Below are 12387 nucleotides of genomic sequence, written 5' to 3'. Positions count from 1 at the left end.
TATCTATCTATCTATCTATCTATCTATCTATCTATCTATCTATCTATTTATCTATCTATCTATCTATCTATCTATCTGTATATATATACATATATATTCCTACCAACTACCCTAATATTGAGAAAGATCTCATGAGTTACCAATATCATATTCCCATGTTGGAATGTACACGGTTCAACTTTTGTAAGTCCCTTATGATTTCCCTTTCCTGTTTGCCTTTTCTTGTGTCTCTTGAGTCTTGTGTTTCAAATTTTCTATTCAGCCCTGGTATTTTCTTCAAGAATGCTTGGAAGTCCTCTATTTCATGGAATGTACATTTTTATTTTATTTTTGTTTATTTTTAGTTTACAACATTCATTTCTACAAGATTTTGAGTTATAAATTTTCTCCCCATCTTTCCCCTACCCAGCACCCCAAAACACCAATCCCACTGAATACCCCCTCCCCAATCTGTTCTCTCCTATGTCCTCCCCCATCCCTGCTTTGACTTTCCAGCAGGGAAAGATGGATCTTCATACCCCAGTGCTTATATATCTTATTTCCCAGTTGCATGTAGAAAAGCAACAATAACAAAATTTTAAAACATTTGATTTTAAAACTTTGAATTCCAGATTCTTTCCCTTCTTCCCTCATCACCCACACATACTGGGAAGATAAGCAATTCAATATAGGTTGTACATGTGTAGTTACCCAAAACATTGGGATGTCTATTCCCCCCACTCCCTCAAAGGACTATACTCAGTTTTGCTGGGTAGGTCATTCTTGGGTTTAATCCTAGCTCCTTTGACTTCTAGAATATAATATTCCAAGTCCTCCCATATCTTACTGTAGAAGCTACTAAGTCTTGTTTTATATTTATTGTGTTTCTACAATATTTGAATTGTTTCTTTCTGGCTGCTTACAATATTTTCTCCTTGACCTGGGAACTCTGGAATTTGGCTATAATATTCCCAGGAGTTTTCATTTTGGGATTTCTTTCAGGAGGTGATCAGTAGATTCTTTCAATTTCTATTTTACCCTGTGGTTCTAAAACATCAGGGCATTTTGATAATTTCTTAAAAGATGATGTTTATGCTCTTTTTTGATCATGGCTTTCAGATAGTCCAACAATTTTTAAATGATCTTTCCTGGATATTTTTCAGGTCAGTGGTTTTTCCAATTAGATATTTCACATTGTGTCTTATTTCTTCATTCTTTTGGTTTTGTTTTATAATGTCTTGATTTCTTAGTTTCTATTTGTTCCTTTCAATTTTGAAAAAAAATTTTTTTTCTTCAGTGAACTTTTGAACCTCTATTTCCATTTGGCCAAATCTTGCTTTTTAAGGCATTCTTCTCCTCATTCACCTTTTAGGCCTCTTTTGCCATTTGGGTTAGTCTATATTTTCAGGTTTTTTTTTTTTAGTGTTTTGGGAGTCTCTTCTAGTATGCTGATGATGGGCTTTTTCATGATTTTCTTACATCACTCTCATTTCTCTTTCCTATTTTTCTATATTTCTCTTTCTTGGTTTTCAAACCCCTTTTTTGGGCTCTTCCATGCCCTGAGATCAACTCATTTTTTTCTTGAAGGTTTTTGATGTAGGATCTTTGACTTTGTTCTCTTCTTCTGGTTGTATGTTTATCTTCTTTGTCACCAAAGTAAGTTTCTATTGTCTGAGTTTTCTTTGTTAAGGCAAGTCTCTGCTTTCAGTGTGAAGGATGAAATGTCCCAAGTTTTAGGGGTTTTGTGCAGCTGTTTTCAGAGATGCTTCTAGGGATGTGTAAATTTTCAATTATTCAAAGTCAATATGATCATAGGAGAGGTGTTTACTCCTCTTCTGTCATGTGCTCTGGTCTGTGAGTGATGATCAGTAATTTTTTCCTGCCTTGGAATGCTGAAGAGGATTCCCTCTCATTCCCTCTCAACTACCACTACAGCAGTGCTCTCTCTTGCCCTAGGACCACCACCTAGGAAGGCCTGTGACTCAGATCTAAGCATGGGCAAAGCAAGAGAATCCTGCCTGAGTATCAGTAAAGAGATCCCTGTAATCCCCCTCTGATCAGCTGCTCAATCCTTTCACCATCTGTGTCAAAAGCTCTGGAAGTAGCCACTGTCACCACTGCCACCTGGGGCTGGGCCTGAACCCCACTCCTCTCTCACCTAGGTGTAACAGACATTTCCTATTGATATTCTAAGTTGTCTTTGGAATTTTTTGGTTGAGAAGTCTGGAAACTACCACAGATGCCAGTAATTCATTCTCCTGAGGCCTGCTTCAGGTTTGTTGGGGCCTGGTCTGTGCTGGCATGTTTTGCACTGAACTGGGTTCCTTTCTCAGACTGTTGCAACATACTTTTCCTGTGAAACTTCCAGGTTGTCTTGGACTGGGAATTTGTTTTAGTCTGTCATTTTGTGGGTTCTGTTCTTCTAGAATTTGTTTAGAGTCATTTTTACAGGGATTTGGAGGAGTTTGGGGGAGATTTTAAGCAAGTCCCTGCTTTTACTGTGCCATCTTATTTCTGTACCCTAATGTGTTTATTTAAGTATGCTATTTCCTCTTCTGTTAATGAAAGCAATTTTTATTTTTTAAATATTCATCCATTTCACTTAGATGGTCAGATTTATTGACACACAGTTGGTGAAAAAAGTTCCTAATTATTTCTTTAATTTCCTTTTCATTGGTGATGAATTCACTCTTTTCATTTTTGATACCAGTAATTTGGTTTTCTCCTTTTTCTAAAAATGATATTACCAAAGGTTTATCTATCTATCTATCTATCTATCTATCTATCTATCTATCTATCTATCTATCTATCTATATCTCTCTCTCTATATATGTATATACAAATATATATACATTTTACCCCATAAAACCAGCTCTTAGAGTTATTAGTTAAAAATATTTCTTGCTTTCAATTTTAGTATTCAATACTTTGATTTGCAAAATTTCTAATTTCATATTTAATTGGGGGGGTTTGATTTGTTCTTTTTCTAGGTTGTTTTTTAAGTCGCATACCCAATTCACTGATCTGCTCTTTCTCCGTTTTATTCATGTAAGCATTTAGACACATACATTTTCCACTAAGAACTGCTTTTGCTGTATCCCATAAGTTTGGTGTGTTGTGTCATTATTGTCATTCCTTTTGTTGAAATTACTGATTGCTTCTATGATTTCTCATTAGATGTACTCATTCTTTATGGTTAGGTCATTAAGTTTCCAATTAGTTGTTAGCCTATCTTCCATTGACCCTTTATCATGTTTATTACATCATGATCTGAAAAAGATGTATTTAGTATTTCTCCCTTTCTGCTTTTGATTGTGAGGTTTTTATGTCCTAATACATGGTCAGTGTTTGTTTAGGTGCCATGTATTTCTGAGTAAAAGGCATATTCCTTTCTATCCCCATTCAGTTTTCTCCAGAGGTCTACCATATGGTATTTTTCTAAAATTCTATTCATCTTCTTCACTTTCTTGTTTATTTTGTGGTTAGATTTATCTAGTTCTGAGGGAGAGAGGTTGAGGTCCCACACTAATGTAATTTTGGAGCCTATTTCTTCCCAGAATTGCCTTAACTTCTCCTCTAAGAATCTGGATGCTATGCAACTTGATTTGTATATGTTTAGTATTGATATTACTTCATTGTCTATGATACTTTTTAGCTAAATTTCCTTCCTTATCTCTTTTAATTTGATATATTTTTTATTTGTCTCAGATCAGGTTTGCTTCCCCTGCTTTTTCATTATCTTTTAGCTGAAACATCATATCTTGCTCCAGCCTTTTACCTCTGCATCTCTCTACTTCAAATGATTTTTCATGTAAACAACATATTGTAGGATTCTGGTTTTTTTTTAATCCACTTTGCTATCAGATTCCATTTTAAAGGAGAGTTCATCCCTTTCACATTCACAGTTATGATTACTAACTACATTTTTCTCCATCTTTTTCTATTCCATCCTCCCTATGTATATTTTCCTTTTTTCCTTTTCACCCTGTTCCTCCACACCAGAGTTTTGCTTCTGACCACCACCTCCCTTAACTTGCTCTCCCTTATATCAGTCTCCCTTTTTCTTTCCCCTTTCCCTTACTACTTTGCCTTCCTTTCTATCAACCCTCCTCCTTTCCCTTTTCTTTCCCCTTTCCCCTCCAACTTCCCTATATGATAAGATAAATTTCTATAGCCAACTGAGTGTGTATACTATTCCCTTTTTCAGCCAAACCAATCATTGTAAGGTTCAAACAATGCTAACCCTATCCTTGCCCCCCTTCCATTTAATAGGTCTTTTTCTCCTCTTCATGTGGTGTAATTCACCCCGTTCTGCCTCTCCTTTTTCTCTTCTCACAATATAATCCTTTTTTCACCCCTGAATCTTTTAGTATTATCACTCTAAAGTCAATTTACACCCATAATCTCTGTTTATTCATACTCTTTCTAACTTTCCTAATACAGATACAGTTCTCAAGAATTGGAAGTATCATCTTCCTGTATAGGGATATAAACGTCTAAATTTATGGAATACCATTTTTTTCTTTCCTCTTTACCTTTTTATGCTTCTCTTGAGTCTTGTATTTGAAGATCGAATTTTCTGTTTAGCACTGGTCTTTTCATGAGGAAAGTTTGAAAGTCCCCTGTCATTGAATATCCATTTTTTCCTCTGAACTATGAAGTTAAATTTTGCTGGGTAGTTGACTCTTGGTTGTAATCCAACCTTATTTGCCTTCCTGAATATCATGTTTCAAACCCTCTCATCCTTTAATGTAGAAGCTACTAGGTCCTATGTAATTCTGACTGTGGCTCCTTGATATTTGCTTTGTTTCTGACTGCTTGAGGTGTTTGCTCCTTGAACTGATAATTCTGGGATTTGGTTACAATATTCCTTAGAGTTTTTAATTTTAGGATCTGTTTCACGAGGTGATTGGTTGATTCTTTCAATGATTATTTTACCCTCTGGTTCTAGGATATCAGTGCAGTTTTCATGATAATTTCTTCAAAGATACTGTCCACGCTCTTTTTTGATCATGACCTTCAGGTAGTCCAATAATTCTTAAATTATCTATCCTGTATCTGTTTTCTAGGTCAGTTGTCTTTTCCTAATGAGTTATTTTACATTTTCTTCTATTTTTTTCATTTTTTAAAAACATTTTATTTGAGTGATTATTGATGTCTCATAGAATCATTAGCTTCCACTTGCCTAATTCTAATTTTTAGGGAATTATTTTCTTCAGTTAGCTTTTGTACTTCCTTTTTTGATTTGTCCAATTCCACTTTTAAAGGAATTTTCTCTTTCATAACTCTCATTTCTTTTCCCAATTTTTCTTCTACCTCTCTTCATTTTTTAAATCTTTAAAAAAATTTAGGCAAATACTAAAACTTAAATAAATAACAAAAACCAAAAAGTAACATAATAAATATAAATGTCAAACCTAAATATAAAATAAGAAAAGAAAAAATGTTATATGTACTGGAGAAAATTAGAGAATCATCAGAATAAATGGCAAAAACTTTCCATTTTAAGAAAGCCTATATACTGTATACTGCATATTATGTTGAAAGCTTTGGAAAGCTTTCTTTTCTTTGCTTCCTTGTAGGTTTTATTTTGTCCTCTGCTGTATGCTTTCTACCTAGTTCTTATTTTCTCACTCCCTCCCCTTCCCTATTCCTAGGCTACAATTAAATATAAATATATTTATATATAGATATTGATATATGCATATATACACACACAGACATATATATATATACACACACATACATACATACATACATTCATCTATCCATCCGCCCACCCATACATACATGTATAAACATATACTTTCCCTAAGAGATTTTACTCCTAATCTTGGTTTTTATGTTTGTACATATCTCTTTTTTCCTATCTCTCCTAACTCCTCTACTTTACTTCTACCCACTACTTTGACCTCCTATTACTTAACCTATCCCCTGCAGACCCCTAGGCAATCCTTTCCTTATTCTCTCATACCCATAAATCTAAACACTTTTTTACATGCTCTTTTGACTTACTGCTTTTCTTCTACCCCCTACCTAGCCCTCCTATTACTTAACCTACCTTTCTTACAATAAATTATTCCTTATTCTTCCCTTCCCATAAATCAAAACATCCTTTTGTATACCCCTTTGACCAATTCTCTCACCCTGCCTTCTAAAAATCCCTCCCTTACTGTCCCCGATATCCCTCCCTTATTCTCCCATTTCCATTGATAGAAATATTCTTCTATATCTCCCTTTTAGTCTATACCCTTAGCCTCCCCTCTAAAGATCCCTTTTTATCCTTTTCCTCCTCCTCATCTCCTTAGAGTATTATTTCTTTCTAAATGTAGAAGACTTTTATACTTCTCTAGATGTATATGTGTTTTTCACTCTTGAATCCATTCCCAAAGAAAATAGGTTTCCAGAACTAATAGACCCCCTTCTCCATTTAATTCTTCTGTATTAGTTCTTCCTCTTACAACTTATTTGTATAAGATATATACTCTTTTTTTTTTTAAAGCAATCGGGGTTAAGTAACTTGCTCAAGGTTGCAGGGCCAGTTATTTCTGGGTGTGGTGCTGGGTATCTGAGCCCGGATTTGATCCAGGTCATCCCGACACTGGAGCCAGTGCTCTTACTCTCTGTGCTACCTGGCCGCCCCTAGATATATACTCTTTTAGCTCCTCTTGAATGGTTTTATTTTTTTGAAGTTATATCATACTCATTCTGACCCAATCATTCTTATAAGCTGCCTAATTACTAATAACAATCTTAGATATAGGTATTACATTTTACATACATAAAATTTTTAATGGTCTGAAGTTTTAGAAGCCTTCTTTCCAATGAGATGCCATATTTCATTTTGGGCCCAATACCATGAAGTTGATAGATCAACATCAGTATAAACTATTTTTGTTGAACTCTGAGGTCATTCAAATATAAAACAAACATAATAATCCTAGAATTTTGACAACCAGCTACATTTTAAGTTGAAAGGCAAGGCCTCATTGGAAGGAACTTGGAGGTCATTTGATCTGAATTTACCTCTTTATTTTATAGGTAAGGCAGTAGAAGACAACAGGACTGGAGGTAGATAGAACTAGGTTCTGGTCCTAGGACCTCTAATGACTCATTATGACAAGTCATGGACAAGTCACTTGTCTTGGTCTTAGTTTTATATAGGAAAAAAGAGAAGATTATACTAATGACTATTGAAGTTCCCTCAAAATTTGAACATTCTCTTCTCTAAATTCCTTTCTAGTTCTTACATTCTATATTCTGAGGTCCTTTCCACATCTAACATTCAAAGTTTTAATATACTCACAAGTTAGAAAAGTCTGCTTCCAAAGTATACTAAAACATAATGTTAAGTTCTAGGTGAGAATTTTTCTTTCTGTTTTTCTTTCACATTTTTAAATTTTATTTTTCTCAATTAAATGTAAAAACAATTTTTAACATTTATTTTTAAAAATAAATTTTGAGTTCCAAATCTCTCCTTCCCTTCTCTCCTTCCTCCTTGAGAATACAAATACTTTGATATAGTATATATATGTTATTATACAAAACATATTTCCATATTAGCCATGTTGCAAAGAGCATACAGACCAATAAAACAAAGAAAACAATAAAAGAAAAATAAAACTTAAAAAAAGCAAACTTTGATATGCATTCTGACTTACCTTTCTCATCATTTTTTTCCATTACAATCATGTACTACAGCCTGTTCAGTCATTCCCCTATTGATGGGCATCCCTTCAATGTCCAATTCTTTGCCACCACAAAAAAGAGCTGCTAGGAATATTTTTGTACATATAAGACTCTGCCCCCCCTTCCTTCTTTGATCTCTTGAGATAAAGACCTAGTAGTGGTATTGCTATGTCAAAGGGTATGAATAATTTTATAGCAATTTGAGTATAGTTCAAAATTGCTCTCCAGAATGGATGGATCAGTTCACAACTCCTCTGAATTACTGTCACAACTTTCCCAACCCCTCTGACATTTGTCATTTTCCTTTTCTGCCATATTAGCCAAACTGATATTTCAGAGTTATTTTAATTTGCATTTATCAAATTAATAGTAATTTAGAGGGCCCAGACCAGCCAGAGCAACGCTCAGGGGACTGAATCACTGGTAGCTGTTGTGGTTTCCAGACTTCTCAACCCATAAATGCCAAAGAGAAAGTAAAATGTCAGTGGGGAAGTCTTGATCTGGATGAGAGAAGAGCACAATCTGGCCCCTATCCCTGGGGAGCCAGAGGTAATGGTGGCTGCAAGTGCTCCTGTTGCAATTGCTTCTGACTCCAGGCCTACAGATTGTAGGGGGAACAGGAGGGCTGTCCAGAGGGCAATTGCACGAATCTCTTTGAGGGTGCTGAGGCAGGATTTTCTTGGTTTGCCCTGCTTGGATCAGGGTTGAGTCTTGGATGGTGGTCCTAGGGTGAAGAGTGTTGGCATGGCAGAGCTTGTTGGGGCTGTGGAGAGAAAGCTCTACTCACAGTTATGAGGCAGTTGTATATATAAGTGGGTGTATGTGTGTATGAATATATGTGTGTGTGAACAGGGTGAGTTGAATGTGAAGGGATGATATAAAAATAAAATTAAGAGGTGAGAGAGGAATATATTTGGAGAAGGAGAGGGGCAGAGATAGAATGGGGTGGATTATCTCAAACAAAGGAAGTAGGAGAAGGCTGGTACAATGGAGGGGAAGATCAGGAAGGTGAAAGGGAATGAGTCAACCTTACTCACATTGGATTTGGTTTAAGGAGGGAATAACATACACACTCAATTAGGTGTCTTACCTTACAAGAAAGTAGGGGGAAGGAGATGGGGGGATGATAGAAGGGAGGACAAATTGGGGTAGAGAGTAGTTAGAAGCCAACACTTTGGAAAAAGGATAGTGTCAAAGGAGAAAATAGAATAAATGGGAGACCAGGATAGGATGGAGGGAAATATAGTAAGTCTTTCACAATACGACTACTATGGAAATGTTTTGCATTATTACACATGTATAACCTATACTGAATTGCTTGTCTTCTGAGTGGGGGTGGGTTAGGAGGGGAGAAGGGAGAGAATCTGGAACTCAATGTTTAAAAAAACTAATGTTAAGAACTGTTTTATATATGCAACTGGGAATTAAGATATAAAGGCAATGGGGAATAGAAACCCATCTTGCCCTACAAGAAAGTAAGGGTGGGATGGAGGGGATATAAGAGAGAGCAGATTGAGGGAAGGGGCATTCAATATGCTTGCCACCTTGGGATGGGGAGTAGGGAAGAGATGGGAATAAAAATCTATGACTCAAAATCTTTGGAGAATAAATGTTGAAAACTAAAAATAAATTTTAAAAATAGTAATTTAGAACATTTTCATGTAACTACAAATAGATTTCATTTCTTCATCTGAAAACTGCTGATTCATATATTTTAACCATTTATCAATTGGGGAATGACTTATCTTCCTATAAATTTGACTAATTCCTATATATATCTGAGACATGTGGAACTTGGCCATAAAATATTTTCCCCTAGTTTCCTGCTTTCCCTTAGTCTTGACTGTATTGGCTTTGTTTATACAAAACTTATTCATTTAATTTCACATGTTATTTCTATCTTTTCTTAGGTCATAAATTCTTCCCTCATCCATACATATCTTATAGGTAAACATGCTCCCCTAACTTGCTTATGATATCACCTCATTTCTAAATAACAAACCTCTTTTGACCTTATTTTCATATATGATGTGAGGTATTGGTCTCTACCTAGTTTCTGCCAAATTGCTTTCCAATTTTCTGCAGTTTTTGTCAAATAATGAGTTTTTTTCCCCAAAGTTTGGAATTTTGGGGGTTTATAAAACAATAAATTACTATGGTCATTTACTGCTGTGTATTATGTACCTAATTTATTTCACCAAGCCACTATTCTGTTAGTCCAGTACCAGAAAGTTTTGATGATTACCTCTTTGTAATACAATTTGGGATCTGGTATAGCTAGGCCATTACCTCATGGTAGGAATTATTTTCACTGAAAAGACAGTGGTAAATTTCTTTTGGAAGAGGGAGATAAGGAAGATTTCCTTTAAATATTGTGGGCTTCTCAGAAGACAATGATATAAGCATAGCTAGGACTTAGCAAATCAGTAGTTTATAGGACAAAATCAGATGGAATAAATCACCTGTACTACATCAGCTCTGATGATAGCATAATTAGCTATAAGTCCGTGCAGCTCCATGCCAACTTAAAACCTAGGTTGATACCATGCATATACTGGAATAAAAGTGACTAAGTAAGATTTGCTGAACGAAAAGGATACTGGATTTGGAGTCATTTAAAGATGTATTTCACTTAGCTTTACTAGCTTATGTGGTCATGGGCAAGTAATTAGCTTCTCGGGGACTTAGTTTCCTCATTTGGAAATTGAAAAGAATAATTATTATAATACCAACCTCATATGTTAGTTTTAAATAAAGTGCTTTGGAAATCTTAAAGCACCATCAACATCTATTTATTTTTATAGCTGTACTATCGACATGTAGGCACAAGGGCCTTTAGAGTTTCTTTGAAAAAAAATCTGTTCAGTTCAAATTCCTCCTCTCCCACCCCCAGCTCATTTCATCTTAACATTATGGGCTAAAATGTATTCTGATCACACAAACCACTTCAACATCTTTTGTTTTTAATCTTTGCAATGTAGAAGAACAAATTTAACAATGAGATTCCACTTCTGTTCTGAACATGTGGAATAATTAAATTTGTATCACGCCTTAGAGTTGGATCTGCCATTTGAAGGGGGATGTATCAATTGGACACATACCCCATGCATCTCCGTCTGCAAATAAGGCAGTCTGAAAAAAAAAAACACAATGTATCATCTCTCACCTAAGCAATATTCACAGAGAAATCATCACTTAGCAAAAGACAGCTCTCTTCAGTCCTGGTTTTATTTCCATATAAAAGAGGCCATGGTAGGAGCAGAGAGGGGAAAAATGATTGAGATGGGAAAATTAAATCATAGGATTCATAGTCTGGAAGAACTGAGATAGTGGATAGTAACTGTCCCTCTGATTTCATTGGTATAGAGAACTCCCTGATGGTAAAAACCCCTCTACCAATGCACTTTACAATATATGTGGGTATGTATATGTGTATATATATACACACATGTATATATACATGTATATGTGTATATATATACACACATGTATATATACATGTATGTGTATATATACATATTTGTGCATAAGCACTGAGAGTTTAAGTGACTTACCCAGGTCACACAGTCACCATATATCCAAGGAGGTACTTGAACTTGGTTTTTCCTGGGTCTGAGGCTGAATCTGTCTCCACCATGCCACACTGTTTAAAAGAGATATTAAAACATAGAATGTTAAAGAAAGTATGGACCTTAGAGAACATTTGACCAAATTCTTTACCTGCAATTTACCTATCCCTACCTGCAAACATATGTTGGCCAATAATGCAAATGAGACTCAGAAAGTGCCAATATCATAAACATGGAAAATATTTTATCGGGGGCTTCATCCAGGTCTCTGGTTGCCAGAGCAGTGCCACTTTCAATACACTATGGCTCTCTCAGACATAGGGCTGGATCAGTATGTCTTATTTAGGTACTAAAGAACATGTGAAAAGATACAACTGACAATGCAAATTGTTTGTATTGGTTAAAAATGCATATGTGTTTATGCACTTCAATCAACCAAAACACACAAAATTAAATTACTCCTAAGCCATCCTCTGTAACTGATTACCATAGTCCAAGATGAGAAAACAGAATTTCCATCCCTGACCCCATCTATAAAGTACAAAAAACATGCTCAGGACTGACAAACCTAGGGAGACATTAACAAAGCAAAAAAATCATCAATGGACTTTATTCATATCTTGTTTTCTCCTGTCTGACAGGAGACTAAAACAGTCCCAAATACAAGTGTGATGGTGGTATGAACACATGCCTTTTGGGTGAGTCTGCCCCTAGAAGAAAGTGTCTAATGTAATGAAAGACTTTGCTTTCTACCTTAGAGCATATGCTCAGTGCTAATTACTATTTCCAGGCTGCTCACTACATGCCTAAAAGAACCCAACAAAACAAAACAAAACGACAACAAAACAACAAGTGGCTACTGGGCCAGAAATGATCATGAGCATACGTAGAAAAATGCCACAAAGGTGACACAGCCTTTTATTTCCTGTCTCTTTGAATTTGAGGAGCAAGGACTTCTTTAAGTCTCCATATGGGGGAGAGAGAGAGAGACAGAGAGAGAGACAGAGAGACAGAGAGTCAGAGAGAGACAGAGAGTCAGAGAGAGACAGAGAAACAGAGACAGAGAAACAGAGAGAGACAGAGACAGAGAGAGAGAGAGAGACAGAGAGAGACAGAGAGACAGAGAGAGACAGAGACAGAGAGAGACAGA

This window comes from Petaurus breviceps, unplaced genomic scaffold (genome assembly GCF_028583685.1).
Source record: "Petaurus breviceps papuanus isolate PSGF00001 unplaced genomic scaffold, PetGlider_PUasm1.0 90879, whole genome shotgun sequence".
Taxonomy (NCBI): domain Eukaryota; kingdom Metazoa; phylum Chordata; class Mammalia; order Diprotodontia; family Petauridae; genus Petaurus; species Petaurus breviceps.
Note: the sequence above shows the minus strand (reverse complement) of the source record.